The following is a 23447-nucleotide window of genomic DNA, read 5'->3' as shown; positions in this document are numbered from 1 at the left end:
ACTGTTGCAACTACACCTAGAATTAAGAATAACTTACCTTCAAATTTAAAAGGTCACAAAGAAGTGGAAAAACATTCCATGCTCATGGATTGGAAACAAACATTGTTAAGGTGTCTATACTACCCAAAGCAATCTATACATTTAATGCACTATCAAAATACCACCAGCATTTTTCACAGAGCTAGAGCAAACAATCCTAAAATCTGTACAGAACCACAAAGACCCCAAATAACCGAAGCAATTCTGAAAAAGAAAAGCAAAGCTGGAGACATCACGATTCCAGTCTTCAACCTTCAAGCTGTATTACACAGTAGTCATCACAGCAGTATGGTACTGGCACAAAAACAGACACACTGATCAATGGAACAGAATTGAAAACCCAGAAATGGACACACAAACATAGAGCCAACTAACCTTTGACAAAGCAGGAAAGAGGATCCAATGGAAAAAAGAAAGTCTTTAGCAAATGGTGTTAGGAGAACTGGACAGCGACATGGAGAAGAATCTACCTGGGCCACTTTTTTACACCACACACAAAAATAAACTCAAAATGGATGAAAGACCTAAATGTGAGGCAGGAAACCATCAAAATCCTAGAGGAAAAAACAGGCAACAACCTCTTTGTCCTTAGCCTCAGTAATCTCTTACTCAACACTTCTCTGAAGGCAAGGGGAATAAAAGCAAAAAGGAACTACTGCAACCTCATCAAGATAAAAAGCTTCTGCACAGTGAGAGAAACAATCAACAAAATTAAAAGGCAACCAAAGGAAAGGGAGAACATATTTGCAAATAACATATTGATAAAGGATTAATATCCAAAATCTATAAAGAACTTACCAAACTCAACACGCAAAAAATAAATAACCCAGTGAAGAAATGGGCAAAAGACATGAATGGACACTTTTCCAAAGAAGACATAGAGATGGCTAACAGACACATTAAAAGATGCTCAACACTGCTCATCATCAAATCAAAACCCATTGAGATACCACCTCACACCAGTCAGAGTGACTAAAATTAACAACTCAGGAAACAATAGATGCTGGCGAGGATGTAGAGAAGGGGTACCCTCTTGCACTGTTGGTGGGAATGCAAACTGGTGCAGCCACTCTGGAAAACAGTGTGGAGATTCCTCAAAAAATTAAAAACAGAATTACCCTGTGACCCAGCAATAGCACTACTAGGAATTTATCCAAAGGAAACAGTAGTGCTGATTCATAGGGACATATGTACCCAAATGTTTATAGCAGTGCTCTCAACAATAGCCAAATTAAGGAAAGAGCTCAACTGATGAATGGATAAAGAAGATGTGGTATGTGTGTGCATATTATATATATAATTATTTATATATTATAAATATTATATATATACATATATATATAATATGTGTGTGTATACACACATACATACACACACAATGGAATACTACTTGGCAGTGAAAAAGAATGAAATCTTGCCATTTACAACAACATGGGTGGAACTGGAGGATATGATGCTAAGGGAAATAAGTCAGTCAGAGAAGACAGGTATCCTATGTAGAACTTGAGAAACTTAACAGAAGACCATGGGGAAGGGAAGGGAAGAAAAAAAAAATGGTTGCAAACTGACAGGGAGCCAAACCATAAGAGACTCAAATACAGAGAACAAGCTGAGGGTTGATGTGAGGGTGGGGGAAGGAAAAATGGGTGATGGGCATTGAGGAGGGCACTTGTTGGGATGAGCATTGACTGTTGTATGTAAGTGATGAATCATGGGAATCTACTCCCAAAGCCAAGAGCACAGTGTACACTCTGTATGTTAGCTAACTTGACAATAAATCATATATAAAACATATAAATAAATAAATAAATAAATAAATAAATAAATAAATAAATAAATAAATAAATAAATAAAATTCAACATCAATTTAGTGAATTGGCCATCTATGGAAATCATCTTAGAATGTCCCTGCAGTCAGAGGGTAACTTATAACCTAAAACAAAGGTGCCTCCCCACAAGGTTCTCTGCATCAATCTAGTAACTACTGTCAAATGATGTACAAACTACAACATATGAGCTAAGACAGTGTATCTTAAAAGCTCTCATCACAAGAAAAACAAAATTTGTAATTATGTGCATAGTGACAGGTATTATTAACTAGACATACTGTGATATTTTTGCAATATATACCAATACTGAATCATGTTGTACATCCAAATACAAAGTTATATGACAAGTATATCTCAATGAAAAGAAGAAATGATAAAAACTTCTAGTTTACAGTAAAATTATTGTCCACAAGATTGTGCTCTAAGTCTAGATAACCAATACTGACTCCTATGACTCATATATCCTTAGACTGGAAAAGAGTGATTTGAGCTATTGCACAAGAATGTTCAATTCCCCTACTCAAACTTGGGACTCATCTAGCAACTTTCTAACCTGTAATATAACCTCCTGAGTGTACAAACATAAAGCAGAGTGTGCCTGGTATGCAAAGCTGATGCCAGTCACTCTCTCTCACTGTTGATACATCATCACTACAGTTTGAGCATCGGTCTCCTTTGAAATCTGTGCATGTGAATTGATTTCTCAGCCTCATCCCTACTGGAAAAATGAAGTGAGTTTGGTGCTTGAAAAGCTGAGCAACGCAGTCTGCACTATGAAGAATCTCACAGTGGTGTTAACTCAAACATGCCTCTGATCCTATACTGACAACACATATATGTTGGTGCCTCATGAAATGTGTAAAGGATGGGGACTCTGCAGCCCCTTTTTCCCACCAGACCTTCCTCTGCCCAACTTATCAGCCCTGATCCCTCTAAGGTGCAAGGAGTTGCTGCTCAGGTCAGATTTAGAGACTTTGTCAGGCCCCTGAGAGAGCAGGACAGCATGACTGTCCTTAGTAGCCCAAGTGACGTTCTCCTTACTGTTTTTCCCCATTACCTGCATCCCAGCTAATGCCCTCTTCTCTTCACCCCTTCTGGGATAGGAGTATAGCTGGGACTACAGACCCAATCACCTTCCATTCTACTCCACAGGCTCAACCTACCTACTGGTACCAATAGTGAATTTGGTGATGACGTAGGTAGTGGGTTTTGAATGGAATAGAATGTATCACTTGTCTTCAAGTCTAAGTCATTTTTTTCCTTCTAAAGAAATTTTTTAAATTCTTTCATTAAATTCTTTCTTCCTAAAACCTCTGCTGGTAGAAAAAGGTGTCTTTCCTCTTGCCCTGCCTCCCTTCACAATTCTGTTCACTTTTATTCCCCATGTACTCCAGCATTGGTTATGGTCATGGGAAAGTAACATGTTCACCAAGGCACACTGAACATGAAAGCATATAAACTTTTTTTTTCAGAATAGCAAGAGCTTTAACGGATAGTTACTAACCACTTCTTAGCTGATGACAGTTTTCTATCTTTTTCCAAGGGGTTCAAGCTAGCAGCATTTGCTACCCCACTGGATAATGAGGGGCAAGGGTTAACAGGATAAGGAATGGGTGTAGTACCTGACTCTCCCAACTCCCCAGTATGAGCCATTAGAACACTGTTGTGTGGAGATAATGGGCCATTCATGCTGAGGCAGGGCTGTTAGTGCTAGGCCAGGGTCTCAGGCAGAAAATTTTTTTTCTTTTTTTCTTCATATTTTTGCCACTTTTTTACCTTACCCACTTATGCCCTAAAAATCTGTGTCAAATGGTTTCATTTAGGTTAGTCTGATTTTCTCAAATAAAATGTAATCTCTCCCTGAAAGCATGACTGATATTCTAGTTTCTTCCTGTATCTATTTTCTCCATAGCACCAACTACTAAATATTTGCTAAGTGAAATCATTTGGCTTTCACTTGGTATGGATAAATTAGTTACATCTTAAGCTTCCAATCTGTTCTCACTAGTCCAAATCAATAAACATACTTGGGTTCTTCCTGCCAACACAATTATACATACAAATGCAACATGGGTTCTGACGTTGTGAGAAAAGAGCTCGTTACAAAATGATCATCCCAGTGACTCAAAGTATAATTATATTAATATTTCCTAAGATTTTCTGGAAAACAAAAAATGTAAATTCCTTAAGACATAGACTCCCTAAAATTTACATGGAAACTCCAGTTTGAAAAACATTGACTACTACACAAAATAACAGAGAACATAAATATAGTGGATGAAGAGGTAGCAAATATTCACACTATCAAAATATAGACATTACTTGACCTCCAAGGACCATAGTGAATTTTCGTTAGGTAGAAAGAGATAGTCAGCTTGAGGAAGGACAAACCAGGGCAACAAAGGAAATCCGAGTCATAGCTATTGACACAACTTCCCGAAGCTTCTTAATTCTTGCCTGAGTCACTAGTCTGGCCTCCCTCATAAAGCAGAACATGTATTCATAGAGTAGGCTCTGAAGCTAGACTGCCTCTAAATCCCAGTTCTATACACCAACTCTGGCCTTGGGACACTAACTGGACTTCTTTGAGCCTCTCTTTCCCCACCTGCAGAATGGTGATTATAATAATTCCTTTATGTATGTGAATGGCACAGTGCCTGACACATGGTTAGCACTCAGAAAACTACCCTGGGGTCTTAATTCCTACTATTCATCCTAGTCTTCAGCCATTCTTCAGTACTCCCCGTCCAAAGAGAAGAGGATTCCTTCTCTTCCTTAGGTAAATTCATCTCTGCCCAGGACTCCACCACCCTTCCTGAACCTTAGAGACCTGCTCAACTGGTTGCCTCTTCCCTACTAATAGACACACCAAAAAGCATCTTAAGGCCTTCTTCCATCTTAAAACCTCCTCCCTCAACACTGTGTCCCTCTCCATCTACTCTCCTACATCTCTCCTTCTTCTTCAGAGAAACTGATAGAAAAAGTGCTCTATCATTTTTCAAAGGCCAACTCATAAAAGGTGATCTCCAACTCATACACTTCGATTCATTCTTCCACTACTACAGTTGAGAGTCTGACACACACATACACACACACTGAAATTGCTCTGAGAAAGGCTGACAATGCTTCTCTGATGCCAAATCCAATGTGATGTGTCACTGAAAATTATAAACTTGACAGCATGTTAGACTATTTTTTTTAAAGAGAGAGAGAAAGAACGTGCACACATCAGGGACGGGCAGAGGGAGAGAGAATCTTAAGCAGTCTCAACGCTCAGCATGGAGTCCAACTCAGTGCTCAATCTCATGACCGTGAGATCATGAGCTGAGCTGAAATTAAGAGTTTGATGCTTAACTGACTGAAGCACCCAGGCACCCTGAACCCTCTCTTTTCTTGAAATGTTCTGTTCCTTAGGATTTTATGTCATCACACTCCATTTATTTTCTTCCTTCCTCTTTGAGGAGTCCCCCTGAAGGCACCTTCTCTCTCCTTGTCCTCCCAACAATGATATTTTTCAGGACTCCAATTTCGGCCTTCTCATCTGTCTACCTGCACGCTGATTTCACTGTCTCCTGGAATGATGAGGATTCCTAAATTTCTATCTTTAATCTGGTTTCATTCTTGAACTCCAGATGACCACTCTTTAGCCCAATGCCTGTATATCTTCACCTGAACTTCCTACAAACATCTCAATTCAACACATCCCAAACTAAACTCATAATTTTCTTCTCCAAACCTGGTATTCCTCCTGCTTCCCTATGCCCGCACAGTGCAAATTAAAACTCTATTTTTACATTTGGGAATGTGGTTTTTTGGATCCTAGGGAACACATGTACATACATACCTCAAAATCTTTGGTGGGCTTACTCAAAAGTATTTCAAGTGTTTTAAAGGGGCCCAGAAAAGAAAGGAATCTCTTTCCCTTTACCTCTATCTAAAAACAGACTCCTTTTTGTTTTATTTTGGTTTGGTTTGGTTTTCCCAAAAAGTTTATTTGGGCAGACCTGGGGACAGGGAGGCTCTGCATCTAAAAGAAGGTGTTGGGCCTCTTGGTGGTGAAGCATAGCTTGTGCTGGCAACGTAGGACCCACGTGGGGCTGTAGGAACTTAATCTTACTGTCATCAAACTGCTTGACTGCTAGCTGGCAGCACTTGCTGGCTATAATCTCTTCCATCTTCATGATCTGGATGCAGACAGCCCAGTGGGCAGTGCCAGGTGCCCCATCTTGGCAGCACCAGGTAACAGTGCCTGCAGGGGTCAGGTCTGGGTACTCCCAGTATGTGTTGTGGATGCCACTGAGGGAGTCATAATGCAGCCAGATGCCAAAGGGGATTTCTAGAACACCTGTCCACAGAAGACAATTTCCCCTCAAGATTTCTTCAGCTTCTTCAGCGGAGACAAAAAGTACCAGAAGCAGGACTTAGCAACAACATGATTAGGTGCAAAGATTCACATGTGATAGAGAGAAGGAGTGCAGCATTTGAGTGTGGGCAGGCAGTACCCCACCACCGTGTACTCTCACAGTGTGCCTAACGCCTTCATGGTGCACTCTCCACACTCGCCACCACCCAAGCTCAGCTCCCTTTTTTTTTTTTTAATATATGAAATGTATTGTCAAATTGGTTTCCCTACAACACCCAGTGCTCATCCCAAAAGGTGCCCTCCTCAATACCCATCACCCACCCTCCCCTCCCTCCCACCCCCCATCAACCCTCAGTTTGTTCTCAGTTTTTAACAGTCTCTTATGTTTTGGCTCTCTCCCACTCTAACCTCTTTTTTTTTTCCTTCCCTTCCCCCATGGGTTTCTGTTAAGTTTCTTAGGATCCACATAAGAGTGAAACCATATGGTATCTGTCTTTCTCTGTATGGCTTATTTCACTTAGCATCACACTCTCCAGTTCCATCCACGTTGCTACAAAAGGCCATATTTCATTCTTTCTCATTGCCACGTAGTATTCCATTGTGTATATAAACCACAATTTCTTTATCCATTCATCAGTTGATGGACATTTAGGCTCTTTCCATAATTTGGCTATTGTTTCAGCTCCCTTTTTAATGAGACCTACCTTTTTACTTGAACACTCACTCCCACTTCCTCTAAGAAGGCTTCCCTGAGACCCTGAGAACAAGTTGAAATGTCTCTCCTCCATGCCCTCAGAGTTCTCTGTTTCAACCACTGCATTGTTAAATATCTTAGTAATCTAGTATCCTTACTGCCAGTTAACAGAACTTTCTCCCTCACCAGAATTTGAGGTCCTAAGAACTCTGTTTTAGTGATCTTAGTAAGTCCCAGTTCCTGACATATACTAAAGATCAATAATGTTGGCAGAATAAATGAATGGCAAATATTACTAATAAACATGAACTAGGCAAGAGAGTAGAGGGTTTGAGTCAGAGGTCTAGCATGTTATCTCTGATTCTAACCATGTCTCACCATGTAACTTTGAGCAAGTCCCTTCACTCCATAAGCCTACGTGTCTGAATCTTTCAAGGAAATCAGAACAGCAGTATCACCTCCCTCACAAGGCTTTTGACACGTAAAGTGAAGTCCATACCATTTCTTAGTATGTAACAGGTTCTAAAACACTCTTTGGTGACTCTCCTGAGGGTGGATAGAAGATAATGCAGCTGGGGAGGAAGGAGAGAGAGGAAACTTACAAAGGTTTACTTATGTGGTATAAATTCAAGTTCACATGTCTCCATTTTAAAAATGAAAACTGTCAAGACAATATGAAAAAATCTAAAACATGGTTGGCTAATTATATGTATATATATTTAACGCATATAACTAGGGATTAGTGGGGCACCAGTGGGAGGAGGCACCTTAGTAGAAATATGGAGAAAATGTCTTTTCAGACATTTGTGGAGGCTAAGCTTTTTCAAGAGGTGGGAAGAAGGCTTAAAGACCTTGGGCATTATAATTTGTTTTCCTCCTGATAAAGTAATGATGCTATAATTAATCCAAATGGAATGAAAATGGTTAAAGTCACCAAGAAGCTCAGCATTCATTAGGGATTCAGGCTAAGGCAATGCACAAGCACTAATATTAACTATGGTCCTTAGCCTTTGGAGTTGGTAAGATGAACCCAGCCAGCTTCCTGCAGACCAAACACTTATACTAATTGAATAGAAACTTTCTGGGAAAAGAAAAAGAGGCAGCCAAATCTAAGAGACCTGTCAACTCCAGGGTCATCAGTGAAGTGATAACCAGAAAAGAGCTGAAATCAAAGGCTGTCTCTGCCTCCCCCTGCACACACTGTTCAGTGGGAGCCCATGGTGGTCACAGTTCCTTTAACAATATTTATAATGAAGGAACAACGTTGGAGATGTCAACCTTGATTATTCATAAAGCTTCCTCCTGCTCAGATCCACCCTGAGGCTAACAGTAAAAGTACCTGATTCCCAATTCTCAAACACAAAAGCATACAGAGCTTGAAAGAGGAGCTGACTAATAAAGTTTGCATATCCCTAAGAAAAAGAGCATACAAGGAAGAAGAAAAGGAATGGCAAGATTAAACAAAAACAGTAAGCTTGGATGGGAAATGATAAAAATTTTAAAAGGCAAGAACTTAAATCTGTTTTCTTTTACTTTTTTTTCTAATGTCCTTGTTCATTTACATTTCAGTATAAGCCATTTGGAGAGAACAGCTGTTTCATCTCTGGACTAGAAAGCTGAGGTGCTTTGAATACTTACTGTGGGAGCATAATGTTGCTAAACTCTGTTCTGCAGAGTGGTCTAGTGGCTTTAAACTGAGAGAAATGGCAGAGGAAAGCCTTCATTGCTGGTCCTATTAGACAAGGAGGTAACCAAAGCAGAGGCTTTGAGGACTCGCTTAGGCAGACTACACAGAGGAAGAGTCCAAGCCAGATCTGGAGTTCACATCCAGGCTCTCCTGTCCCCTCATTCAATGACCTAGTTATTCACTTAAACATTCTTTCTCATTTATTTATCAGTTTCTTCATTTGTAAAACTGAAATAATAATATTACCTTCCTCCTAGGGTTACTGAGAACTTTTAATTAAATAAAGGAAATAAAGCCCAGAGTTGGGATTATAGTAGGTACTTAATAAATGTCACTTACTTGCTGTTATTACCAATCCTGACAAGATATGTCAAATATAAATTAAACTGTTTACCTTTGGATTTGGTGGTTTTAATAGAGGTATGATTTGAGCTTATGGTAATAATTGATGTTGATTACAAAATATCCTAGCTCTCCTCTCCTGGCACATGCTAGACTAGGAGTATACTTCCTGGCCCTTTGTGGCTGGATGGGGTCATGTGACTAGTCTAGCCATAGTTGTGAAAGGAAGTGCCGTATGTCACTTTGAGGCCCGAGTATTTAACTATCAGTGTAAAACCTTCCAGAACTCTTGTCCTATGGCCATGATAGTTGCAAATCTTCCAAATGATATCTATTCCATCCACCTGGGCTCTGAGGTGCACTTGACTTTTAGCTGACTTAAGGTATTTTGGCAGTTCTGGAAACTCTAGGTTAGTAGTAGTTCTTCAAATATTGGTTCTGCCCCATTATCTCTTTTTCTTTTAAAGTTTACTTATTTACTTTGAGAGAGAGAAGGGAACGCGCGTGCAAGAGTGCGCACATGTGAATGGGGGAAGGGCAGAGAGAGAATTCCAAGCAGGCTCTGCACTGTCAGCACAGAGCCTTACAGAGGGCTGAAACTCACGAACTGTGAGATTATGACCCGAGCCGAAACCAAGAGTCAGTCACTTAACAGAATGAACCACCCAGGCACCACTGCCCCATTATATCTCTTGCATGTGACCACAAAAGACATGTATAGAGGTATTCTTGCAGCAATTATTATAGTTAAAAATTAAAAACAATCTCAAGATTCATCAGTAAGAATATCATTTGAATTATATTCTTTCAGTGAGTATTACATAGTTAAAATATGAAATATTATATAATAGTTAATATACTGAACCCACCATATATAAATAGACAAACCATAGACAAATCACAAAACCTAATAGCGATTAAAAAATATATATACCTTTTTGTAAATGCTTTCATGTAAATGTATACAGAAATGCTACATATGTTTAGAGACACATAAACATGTAGTTAGAAGTATAAAAAGTATGCATAAGATTGGTCAATAGAAAACCAGAATACAGAGGTTCTTTTTATTTTTTCAATGTTTATTTCTGAGAGAGGGAGACAGAGATAGAGTGTGAGCAGGGGAGGGGCAGAGAGAGAGGGAGACACAGAATCTGAAGCAGGCTCCAGGCTCTGAGCCATCAGCACAGAGCCCAACACAGGGCTCAAACCCATCAACTATGAGATCATGACCTGAGCCAGTCAGACGCTTTACCCAACTGAGCCACCCAGGTGTTCCTAGAGTTTGCTTCTGAGGGAAAATGAGAAATTGGGCTCAGTGATGAGTGTTAACTCTAAATATAATGTCATACTACTTTTTTTGAAAATGCAAAGAAATATGAAACAATACCATAAAAACTGTAATTGTGTATGTTTAAAATGTCTTCTAATTTTTTTTTTTAATTTTTTTTCAACGTTTTTTTATTTTATTTTTGGGACAGAGAGAGACAGAGCATGAACGGGGGAGGGGCAGAGAGAGAGAGAGAGACAGAATCGGAAACAGGCTCCAGGCTCCGAGCCATCAGCCCAGAGCCTGACACGGGGCTCGAACTCACGGACCGCGAGATCGTGACCTGGCTGAAGTCGGACGCTTAACCGACTGCGCCACCCAGGCGCCCCAAATGTCTTCTAATTTTTTAAGTAAGTGTGATACAATGAGCATATAAGGGTACGTGCCAAGGCATGTTTCTGCTAAATAACAAAGTTCATAATCTTCTTTAAAAAGGTATTTATTGGGGCACCTGCGTGGCTCAGTGGGTTGAGCGTCCGACTTCAGCTCAGGTCGTGATCGCACAGTTCCTGAGTTCGAGCCCCATGCTGGACTCTGTGCTGACAGCTCAGAGCCTGGAGCCTATTTCGGATTCTGTGTCTCCCTCTCTCTCTGCCCCTCCCCTGCCCATGCTCTGTCTCTCTCTGTCTTTCTCTAAAAAATAAACATAAAAAAAAATTTTTTAAGATACTTATTATTTAGGTCCAGTCACTACAGAGATCCAAAACTACAGTAGGCTGACAAGATACAAGTTTGTCTTCTGTGATCACAGTCTAAGATCCAGTGGTCCAGAGCTAGTGGCACTGCTCTGCCCATTCTCAACCCAGGGTTTCCATCTCTAGGTACAAGGTAGATACTCTAACACTCTCCATCTCATCTACAGAACAGCCAATGGGAGAGGAAGAAAACGTCAAGAAGAGAGGGCTTCATTCTTGTCATGGAACAACATTAAATTGCCATGAACTTTAATGCAGGACTACATCTTGTATGGAAATTTGAGAAATGTAGTCTCTGGCTGGGAAGCCATGTGTCTAGCTAACATTTGCAGTTCTATTATTAAAGGAAGAAGAGAAGAATGGATGTAGCTCACCACTAGCCACCTGTGCCACAGGATGGACTACACAGAGCCACAACAGAGGTACGGTAAGAGCATTTGCATAATGGGAAATTTGTCCTTCTGTCTTTAGGGGATCCAACCCCACAAACAGTCCCTGCTAAATCTTTCTTTCCATAGCTTCCTAATTCTAGTCTTACTCAGTTGTTCCTCATTCTCCAAGCATAGTTTGTGGAGATTCAAAGATAGAATGACACAGACCCTGCCTACAAAAAACAAAACAAAACAAAATACCATTTTGATGTCTATGATCAGCATTAAAATTGCAGCATGCATGGTTTAATCTGAAAGGGAGGATCTTAATCTCATGGGAGGATCCATGAGTCAGCCAGGGGAGTCTACGAAGACTTCGTTATAAAGTCTCTCCAGGCTTCACAGAGAATGTGGCTCTGGAATCAAGAGTTGGAGGTTGAATAGGGAGCTGTTAGGGAGACAAATGAGGTTCTGACCAGGAGGAAATAAGATATGCAAATGTAAGAGAATGAGAAACTTAATACATTCAGGAAAACAAAGATGTTCCACGTGCCTGTAAATTTACAAGGCAAGGAGCCAAAGATGAAGCTGGTATGTTAGATGAGATCAGATCATGGTGAATCTTTCATTCATAAGGAGGAGTTCAGATTTCATCTTGCATATACCGAGGGAGCCACTAACAAATTTTGAACAAGGAAGGAAAAGGGGTTTATATTCAATTTGTTAGAGGACTCTGAAATCAATGTGGAGGATGGATCAGGATAGAGAGAAATCTACTAATAGTTAATAAAGGCAGAGGAGACAGTTCTAGGGGACAGGAAGAGTCCAAGTCATGACGTATTTGAAGTCCCAGTAAATACTGGGACACAGTTGGACACATTGGAAGCTCAGGAAAGAGGTTCTGGTGTCCACGGTGTGCCACTCTTTTAGTTTGCAGTTTCTCAACTGGATAAAACACTAAGCCCCAACACTCAATTTATACTTCTCATTTCATGGTGGCTGGTCTACCACTCTGTGACAGTCAATAATTCTAGTCTTCTGTGATCACAGTCTAAGATCCAGTGGTCCAGAGCTAGTGGCACTGCTCTGCCCATCCAGCTTGTGCTTCCCCTCACCCTAGTTAACTGGCCCCCTCCTTATACAGCATTGACAATGGCACAGGGCTGGGAATTCAAATCTAGTTAAACACCTTACTAATGGAGCAATGTCAGCCTGAAGGGAGACCTCTGGAATGTGTACCCAGCTCTGCATTTGGCCCTGTCATGATTAGCAGTTTTATAAGACAAGATGAAGGCAGGCAAGACATCTTTAACCAATTTCCAAATGACATAAAGACAACAGAGTTATGTTTGTGGATGTCAGCAGGAGAATCCAGGGAGAACTAAGTATGCTAAAACCAACAAAATAAAATGGACAAACATGGAAAAGCCTGTGAAATAAAGTTGTTCAAATAAATAAACTGCGAAAGAAAACTCATGGGGAAATACTGTTAAAGGTGTCTGCTACCCAGAATACTTCTTATAAAACACTCTGGAAAACTTAATTCAGAACACAAAGACCACCGTTTCCTAGTGCTCAGTCAGCAAAACGGACCTGAATCCCCTTTCCAGGGAGATGGCTACACTTTAAATCAAAGTGTACACTTCCACATTCACTCACCCTGTATTCTCAGGACACATAGTTACATTTCTCTGCAAATGCCTTTCTATGGAGCACCTGGGTAGCTCAGTCGGTTAAGTATCTAACTCTGGATTTCAGCTCAGGTCATGATCTCATGGTTTGAGACTGAGCCCTGTGACAGGCTCTGCACTGACAGCACAGGACCTGCTTGGGATTTTCTCTCTGACCCTCCCCTGCTCATACCCTCTCTTTCTCTCTTAAAATAAGCAAACATTTTTTTTAAAAAAAAGAAAGAATTGCTATTTCGTGTACCTGTTAATTTATTTATTTTTAAACCACTAATCAAGACTCAATGCAGTATCCAGACTATAATTTATCATCCTTATCTTCTCACCCTTAGAGCACACTGTACTTCCTCAAAATTTCATCACCATTGTCATTCATTATTTCAGTAATTTTCAATATTTATAACTCCATGTCTGATTCCTTGCTCTATCTCCAGTGCCACATACAGTGCCGGCACTTAGTAGGGGCGGAAAAATTATTTATATAGGGAGTGAAGAAATGAATGAAAAAATAAATGACAAACACCCAGCAAGAATGGTAACATGTTTTACTAACACAACATAATGATACTTGATACATATAATACTTGATAATGATACATAAAGATACTTGTATCTTTCTTGTCTAAATTTTTCATGATGGGAAACTGAATTCTTTTGGTCACTAATTGGTCATAATCACTAGTGTCCATATTGTCAGCTGTTTCTAGTGAATTAAGCTATATACCTCTAGGCACCTGCAATAAATGGCTTGCCTATCAAAGTTGCCAAAAAAAATATGTAATATTGTCACATTCCCTCTTACAATGCAAATTCTCCTTGTATAAAATAGATATTCCAGGGGAGAAAAACTTAGTTCCTGATTTCTTTCTCCTTATACTTAAGGCATGAAAAAATGACTATTTGTTATACAAGGCCTGATTTAGCTATGAATAGGATGAAAGGTGAAAATAGAGAGGGTCAGGAGGTAATTCAGAGAATGCAGACAGAATATAGGTGAAGCTAATTGCATCAATTCTCTTTGAAGCAGCTCCTATTTTATTACAGATACCACAGAAGCTGGTGATTTTGTTCTGCTGTTACACTCAACTACAGCAATCAAAAATTCTTTCTGCTGAACTTTCATTGAGGATTCCGCCTAGTGTAAGTGTGGGCCATTTTATTTTCACAGTGGTCTAATTAAGGTGTTTCCTTTCACATTTGTTCTGTCAACTGTACCATAAAAAGCTACCATTTAAAATTTTTGCAATCAATTCTACTGCCCTAATAGGAGGAAAATGTGATTTAGAAATTAATGTCATGCAGGATTGATGAACAAGTTGTCAGCAACCTATTTCAAAATTCATTTTATGGAAAACAACCTGGGTGCTTGCCCACTGAGAGATTAAAAAGAGAATTTCTCCACCATTAGCTAAATTTCCTAATTCTTAAAAGGCCAAAATTTTAGCTTTCCACCACCACTATTCAGCAGATCCAACAAATGATTTCAGAAGATAACCAATTCTTCCCCTACAGACTGACATGGGCAGAGAGAAAGGAGCTGTTCTACCCTCAGGAGGATAAACTCACTAATTGAGCATCCAAAGCTTCACATAACATCCAACATCAAGCAAGTATCCCAGCTATTGCCACTCTTGGCAACATAAAGGGAGGACTATCTTACTTTCACTGTACAGTTAGTTTAGCATACCTTTCGTGTTTTGTTCTGTTACAAATATGGAAGTTGATTACTCTATAAATACAGTTTCTTATTTTTTTAATTCATTTCACATTTGGGTTACTTTAATTCTTGATTTGTGAGAAAACAAAATTTTCAGTATCATTGCAGTTGATTTTTGGTTTTAAAAACTCTCCCTTGGGGCGCCTGGGTGGCTCAGTCAGTTAAGCGGCCGACTTCGGCTCAGGTCATGATCTCGCAGTCCGTGAGTTCGAGCCCCCCATCGGGCTCTGTGCTGACAGCTCGGAGCCTGGAGCCTGTTTCAGATTCTGTGTCTCCTTCTCTCTGACCCTCCCCCATTCATGCTCTGTCTCTATCTCAAAAATAAATAAACATTAAAAAAAAAATTTTTTTAAAAACTCTCCCTCACTTCTTATTTTCGTCTTAAAACATCTTTTTCCAAAAAAAATTTTTTAATTTGTCTTATGTTAACAAGTAGAAACCACATTCCTAAGTAGATGGGCAGCAAGGAAAGTAGGTAAATCTTCCTCCATTATGTAAGTGCTAGAGAGCAGAGCTGTCAAGTGTTTCACTGCTAGGGCAGGTCTGAATAGCCATAAACACTCAAGACAGAAAAAAGGATTTCAGGGGCCCCCGGGTGGCTGAGTCAGTTAAGCTCAGGTCATGATCTCATGGTTCCTGAGTTTGAGCCCTGTGTCGGGCTCTGTGCTGACAGCTCAGAGCCTGGAGCCTGCTTCGGCTCTTGTGTCTCCCTCTCTCTCTGCCCCTCCTCTGCTCCTGCTTGGTCTCTCTCCCGCTCTCAAAAATAAACATTAAAAATTAAAAAATATATATTTCAGTTTGATTTTTCTATAAAAACCTGTCAGAATAATCCAAAATTAGGAAACTATACAAAGTTCTCAGTTATCACTCAAAAATAAAGTCCCAACCACAACCTAGAAAGGCAGACTTTTTTTTCCTTAAAGAAACGTATTATGTGGGGGCACCTGGCTGGCTCAGTCAGAAGAGCACCAACTGTTGATCTCAGGGTCATGAGTTCAAGCCCCACATTGAACATGGAGCCTACTCAAAAATAAACAAATAAAATAAAGTGGAGATAAGCTATACTGGGATGGAAGAGAAAACAAGAATTTAGATTCCTTTTGACATCCATGATAACCTAGACGCCTGAAGGATGCTCTTTGACATTTTTAATCCCAGTTCCCTAGAAGCAAAATATATAAGTATCCATAGGAGAAAACAAAGGGAATAAAAACAATCATTTCATCCCAACACTATTATCCTAAGCCATAAAATGGCTAGTCAGGAGGCATTCCACATTTTAACCACTTTTGGCAACAGATGGTTCTAAATGTGACTAATTTTCCTCAACATTTAACAGCAACATCAGAAATTAAACATGTTACAGAAACCATTAGGTTCCGTCCCACCCCTGTTACTATCAGTGTTGTCTATTAGGAAAATCATATCCCATTAACGTATTTACATTAATTGAAGGAAGAAGCTTGAAGGAAAGAAAAGAATTAGCTATCACTAAACATTCTAAAGTAAAGGCTAGGCTCTTCCTTTTCCAATTCAAACCCAATACCTGCTTACTGACCCCAATTCCTGTTTGACCAAGAAGGTTGGTGGATCATGTTGGGGTTTTAAAATAAGTTTTTGTAGCTAGAATCCTGATCCCTTCCAAGAAGCTAGAATTCCACCTCAGGTGAATAAAATATCCTGCTTATAAATGTCTTGGTCTATTAAATATTAAGAAGGCTTGAAGCAGCAATTCCATCTCCAATCCTGGTTTTGTCTGAACCTACAGCAAACAGTTGAGGAAGAATGCAGATTTACACACGGAAAGAACTCCTCCTAGTGGCTCGCTCAGCCACGTTTCAATGTACAAGCCTAGGCAAGTACTGACTTTGCTGACCTTTCTCGACTAGACAGCCTGCGTGAAAATCATTTTCCCAAAGCCCTTTCTTCTGCTGTAGGACTTTGGATTCCACAAGAACGTGAAGCATTTATAAAGGCTTTTTCTGAAAACCTTTTCGCCAAAGATATGATCATTATTATCTCCTGTCCTTCCTTCTTAAGAGATATATTAAAGATGCTCTATGAGTAAGGAAATATATGAATATCATATTATCACCTCAAAACGTCAATCTCAAAATAAGCAAAGGAACTATGGTGTCACCAACCACTCTCAACAAGAAGTCCTTCAAGCGGCCCTGGGTGGCTCAGTCGGTTAAGCATCCGACTCTTGATTTCAGCTCAGGTCATGATCTCACAGTTCCTGAGTTTGAGCCCCACATCAGGCTCTGTACTGACAGCACATACCCTGCTTGGGATTCTGTCTCTCTCTCTCTCTCTCTGCCCCTCCCTCACTCATGTTTGTTTTCTCTCTCTCCCCCCCCAACTTCTTCCCTTCCTCCCTCCCTCAAAAATAACATTTAAAAAAAGAAGTTCTTCAAGAAAGGACCACAGAAATACAAACAATTCTGAGAGAGTATTATGAAAAAACTATATGCCAACAAATTGGACAACTTCAAAGAAATGGATAAACTCCTAGAAACATCAACTACCAAAACTGAAACAGGAAGAAATAGAAAATTTGAACAGATTGATAGACAGCAAAGAAGTTGAGTCACTAATCAAAAAACTGCCAACAAACAAAGGCCCAGGACCAGGTGGCTTTACGGGCAAATTCTACAGTTAATACCTATTCTTCTTCAACTATTCCAGAAAATAGAAAAGGAAGGCAAACTTCCAAATTTATTCCATGAGGCCAGCATTACCCTAACACCAAAACCGGATAAAGACTCTACTAAACAAGAGAATTACAGGCCAGTATCTCTGATGAACATAGATGCAAAAATTCTCAACAAAATACTAGCCAAATGAAACCAACAATACATTAAGAAAATTCATTTACCATGACCAAGTGGGATTTATTCCTGGGATGCCAGGGTGGTTCGATATTCACAAATTAATGTGATATATCACATCAATAAGCAAAAGGGTAAGAACCATAGGATCATTTCAAAAGATGCAGAAAAAGCACTTGACAAAGTATAACATTCATTCATGATAAAAACCTCAACAAAGTAGATTTAGAAGGAACATACCTCAATCTGATAAAGGCCACATATGAAAAACCCACAGCAAACATCACCCTTAAAGAAGAAAAACTGAGATCTCTTCTAAGGTCAGAAACAAGAGACGATGTCCACTCTCACCTCTTTTGTTCAACATAGTACTGAAGTCCTAGACACAGCCATCAGATGATGAAAAAAAAAAAGGCATCCAAATTGGTAAGGAAGAAGTAAAGCTTTCACAATCTGCAGATGACAAGATACTCTATATAGAAAACCTGGAAGACTCCATCAAAACCTGCTAGAATTGATCAATTAGTTCAGCAAAGTTATAGGATCCAGGGGCGCCTGGGTGGTGCAGTCGGTTAAGCATCCGACTTCAGCCAGGTCACGATTTCGCGGTCCGTGAGTTGGAGCCCCGCGTCAGGCTCTGGGCTGATGGCTCAGAGCCTGGAGCCTGTTTCTGATTCTGTGTCTCCCTCTCTCTCTGCCCCTCCCCCGTTCATGCTCTGTCTCTCTCTGTCCCAAAAATAAATAAACGTTGAAAAAAAAATTTTTTTTAAAGTTATAGGATCCAAAAATCAATGTACAGATATCTATTGCTTTTCTATAATCCAGTAATGAAGCAAAAGAAAGAGAAATTAAGAAACAGTTCATTTATAACTGCACCGAAAATAATAAGATACCTAAGAATGAATTTAACCAAAACAAGTGAAAGACCTGAACCCTGAAAACTATAAAACACTGATCAAACAAAATGAAGATGACATAAAGAAATGGAAAGATGTTCCATGGGTTGGAAGAACACTGTTAAAATGTCTATACAACTCAAAGCAATCTGCAGGTTTAATGCAATCCCTATCAAAATACCAATAGCATTTTTCACCACACTAGAACAAAAAATCTTAAAATTTGTACGGAACCACAAAAGACCCCAAATAGCAAAAGCAATCTTGAAACAGAAAAGCTGGAGACATCATAATTCTGGACTTCAAGCTACCTTACAAAACTATAGTAACCAAAACAGTGTGATACTGGACCAAAAATAGACACACACAGGTCAATGAAATTTAATAGAAAATCTAGAAATAAACCCACAATTATATAGTCAGTTAATTTCCAAAAAGCAGGAAAGAATATCCAGTGGGAAAAAGACAAATGGTGTTGGCAAAATAGGACAGCAAAATGCAAAACAATGAAACTGGACCACTTTCTTACACCATACACAAAAATAAATTCAAAATGGATTAAAGACCTAAATGTGAGACCCAAAACCATAAAAACACAGGCAGTAAGTTCTTTGACATCAGCTGTAGCAACTTCTTTCTAGATATGTCTAGATGTGTCTTCCGAAGCAAGGTTTTTCCCTAACACAAGCAAAAATAAACTATTGGGACTACATCAAAATAAAAATCTTCTGCACAGCAAAGGAAACAATCAACAAAACTAAAAGGCAACCTTCGGAATGGGAGAATCTATTTGCAAAAGGCATATCCAGTAAAGGGTTAGTATCCAAAATCTATAAAGAACTTACCAAACTCAACACCCAAAACCTTTTTCTTGCCTAATGCTATAAAACACGTTACTCACATAAGTCTGAACCCTTTTATTGCCAATTTTAAAAATGGGCAGAAGACATGAATAGACATTTCTCTAAAGAAGACATTCAAATAGCCAACAGACACATGTAAAGATCTCCAACATAATTCATCATCAAGGAAATGCAAATGAAAACCTCACTGAGCTATTACTTCACACTTGTCAGAATGGCTAAGATAAAAAACACAAGAAATAACAGGTGTTGTTGGCAAGGATGTGGAAAAAAAAAGAACACTCGTACACTGTTGGTGGAAATACAAACTGGTACAGCCACTGTGGCAAACGATATGGAGGTCCTAAAAAAGTTAAAAATAGAACCATGTTATGACCCAGCAGTTGCATCACTGGATATTTACCCAAAGAATACAAGAACATTAATTCAAAGGGATACATGCATCCCTAGGTTTATAGCGGCATGTATAATAGCTAAAATATGGAAACAATCCAAGTGTCTATCAAATAATGAATGGATAAAATGTGTATACACACACACACGTGCACACACACATAATGGAATATTATTTGGACATAAAAAAGAATGAAATGTTGCCATTTGCAACAATATGGATGGAGCTAGAGAGTATAATGCTAAGCGAAGTCAGAGAAAGACAAATGCTGTATGAATTAATTCATAGGTGGAATTTAAGAAACCAAAAAAGCAAAGGGAAAAATGAGAGGGGGAGGGCAAACCAAGTTACAGACTCTTAACTACAGAGAACAAACTAATGGTTACGGGGGGGGGGGGGGGGGGCGGTGAAGGATGGGTAAAACAGGTGATGGGGATTAGAGAGTGCACTTGTTCTGATAAGCACTGGGTGTTTTGTGGAAGTATTGAATCACTATATTGTACACCTGAAACTAATATAACACTGTATGTTAACTAACAGGAATTAAAATAAAAACATACATACATGCATATATGCGAAGGCACAGAGCTACAAAGAGTCCTGAGAAGGGAGACTGGATTGTGGGAGAGGACAGGGAGCCTGTCTAAACTGCCTGAGCTAAAGATCTTGAGATCTGAGAAGATGGAGAATGAAAGGGGAATGACCAAAAGCTTTAAATTCATAAAGAGCAAAGATAGCATAAACATGAGATTGTTCACAAAATGTTAGAATTGGGGAAGGTGTGAAAAGACGGGCAATTTTAGTATTACAGACACACATTTAGGATAAAACACTGCTTTCCACAGTAAACTAATGGGATTAATTTGTTCAAACCTCCTCCCACCCCTTTTGGTTATGATTAAATGGACTAATACCTGTAAAGTTCTAACGGTATAGTAAGTGATCAATAAATACTTATTGTTATCATCATCAATTCCTTCCAACAAATTAAAAGATCCTTACAGACTGGGATGTTATCTCACTCCCATTTTAACTCCCTGCAGTACTCAGCCCATTGCCCTGCACATGGGATGTGTGCTGGAAAACAGTGAACAACCAGTTCTCCAGAGGTGGGGAAAACTCTTGATTCATAGGGATAGCCAGGTTCCATGGTGTAAATATGCCCACTGTGGCCAATTTCAAGTAACCGAGATGATGTCACTGAAAGTGGTGTTGGGAAGAGATGCACATAATCAGTTCTTAGAGGTTGTAAAATCAATCCAGCCCATCACTGGATGCACTCAGTAAGTAATTATGGAATTGAAAATGGATTCAGACTTCAAGTGATTTTATACTATGGCCAGCCAAGAGCCTGTAGCATCCATTCACCATCACCTGCACTATCAATAAAATAACCGAGTTTTTCTCCCAACCAAGAGTTTTATCTCACTGCCTCTCAGAGTACATTGTTACTAAGCAATTCTAAGTGTAACTTTATTAAGAAAACCCTCTAACATTATAAATGTAAAGTGTATGCACCAATAAAAAAAAATAAGAGTCATAGTATTTACTGTTGCCAATAAAATGTAAAACATACTGCGGGTTAATAAACCAGTAACACTCAGGGCGCCTGGGTGGCTCAGTCAGTTAAGTGTCTGACTTTGTCTCAGGTCATGATCTCGTGGCTTGTGAGTTCGAGCCCCACGTCAGACTGTGCTGACAACTCGCAGCCTGGAGCCTGCTTCCAATTCTGTGTCCCTCTCTTGCTCTGCCTCTCTCTCACTCGTTCTCTCTCTCTCTCATAAACATTAAAAAAATTAAAAAAATAAACCAGTAACACTTAATAATAAATGATATGAATCACTCCAAAGCAGAAACCATAAAGCATTAGAGCACTTTTCAAATTCTCAATTAATGTAGTTAGTTATCTTGAATATGTTTTTTTTTTTTTTTACACAGGCTTACAGCCTAGTCAGCCTTAACTAGTCCTGCATCAACTCCTCCTACCTCCCCCACTGCTGGTCAAGTCCTGCTTCCAGCCCTTCTCAAGACAAGCTGTCTCAGCCACTTGGGCCACCTGTGGAAGGTCACCCGTGGGTGGCTCTGTCCCCTGCCCATTGCTCACTGAGCTCTTTCTATCCCTATCAAAAGCATAGCTACTGCTCTGCTTTTCGGCTTAGTAAAATTAGTCTCTGAATCAAGTGGAATCTTTGTTTTATTTTCCTTCTCTTTCAAAATCAGCCTCAGTTTTGGTTGCTTTCATCTGAGAAGAAGCCCTGTTTTTTTCTCATCTCCATTTCAATTTGCTCAGTCTTTCAGGGTCTTTTCTCTCTCAACCTCCACTCACTCAACCTCTGTCAATCTGTGAGTGAGTGTGTATGTATGACCTTAATCAGAATGCCTCCTTTGGCAAGAGCTGTCCTTAAAATAAAAAGCTTCTCTCAGTTAATGCCTCATTACCTGAACTCTTTCCTCCAAGAAAAGTCTGCATACTTTGGGAAGAAACAGTCATGGTCTGCCTGCATACCATGTCTCTCTTAGTTCCACTCACAACCTCTCGACACCTCTGTCAGAACATCTTTCTTTCTCATCCCAGTTAGAACGGCCCATACCTCTCCTACCCTTCAAGATGACACATAGCTTTCTAAGTCCAACAGACAACCATGACTGCAAAAAACAAACTGACCAATTTAATCAAATATAATAAAATGTTCATGAGCTGAGATTAATATCAGAGGCATTCACAAAAGACTATGTATCTTATTTCAGCAGGTTTATTGTCACTAGTATCAAGTGATGTGATGTTAACTAAGTGATGTGATTGTCACTTACATCAAGTGATTCATCAATGGGCCTGTCTACAAATCATTCAGTCCCATCAAGAAAGCTTCTACACCCTTGCTCTCCTTAGCAGAAATAAATCCATTATTCAATGTATGTGTTGAGACATGAAGCACCTGGGTGGCTCAGTCAGTTGAGCGCCCAACTCTTGATTTTAGCTCAAGTCATGATCTCACAGTCATGGGATGGAGCCCTACCTTAGGCTCTACACTGAGAGTGTGCATCCTGCTTGGGATTCATTCATTCATTCATTGATTCTCTCTCTCTCTCTCTCTCTCTCTCTCTTCCTCCCTCGCTCTCATGCATGTGCATGCATTCTTTTGCTCCCTTTCAAGACAAATAAACATGACAAAAAATTTAAAAATATATTTATGTGTTGAGGCAAATTAATTCTTCTCCCTCTGGACAAGTCCTGCATGAGAGCTCTGTAACAAATATTACGCAAATGCTTTAAAATACAGTGTCTTATTTTTAGCAGTCATTAAAAGCATTTTTTTAAATTGATGAATTTTGGAGTCTGCATAAGCACGAAGAATAATGGAACAAACTTATGAAGAAGCTCGACAAGGGAGAATCCAGGCTTTATCAGAATCTGTAATTTGGGAGCCTCTGTTTAAGAAAACGTAATAAATACAAAATTAGGTACAAAAGAAAATATTTTAAAGGAGTATGTGCAGGGCCCCTGGGTAGCTCAGTCAGTTTAGTATCTGACTCTTGATTTCAGCTCGGATCATGATCTCAAGGTTGTGAGATCATGCCCCACGTCACTCTCTATGTTGACAGCACAGACCCTGCTTAGGATATTCTCATTCTCTCATTCTCTCTCTCTCTCTCTCTCTCTCTCTCTCTCTCTCTCTGCCTCTCTCTTTCCCTCCCTCCCACCCCCTA

At 39.5% G+C, this 23447-nt stretch overlaps 2 long non-coding RNA genes and 1 pseudogene across 2 annotated transcripts in view; all 3 read right to left on the bottom strand.

Moving 5' to 3' along the window:
* LOC111560982 overlaps nt 1-23447 on the bottom strand; it is a 126736-nt gene that overhangs the window by 65589 nt on the left and 37700 nt on the right. The window lies entirely within an intron of this gene.
* The window catches only part of LOC123385912, a 54573-nt gene that overhangs the window by 8926 nt on the left and 22200 nt on the right, over nt 1-23447 (bottom strand). The gene's annotated exons all lie outside the window — the stretch shown is intronic.
* Nucleotides 5126-6411, bottom strand: LOC101093274 (annotated as a pseudogene).

This window comes from Felis catus, chromosome B3 (assembly GCF_018350175.1).
Source record: "Felis catus isolate Fca126 chromosome B3, F.catus_Fca126_mat1.0, whole genome shotgun sequence".
In the NCBI taxonomy this organism is placed as follows: domain Eukaryota; kingdom Metazoa; phylum Chordata; class Mammalia; order Carnivora; family Felidae; genus Felis; species Felis catus.
The sequence above is the reverse complement of the archived record's forward strand: the minus strand, read 5'-3'. Positions and strand labels throughout refer to the sequence as shown.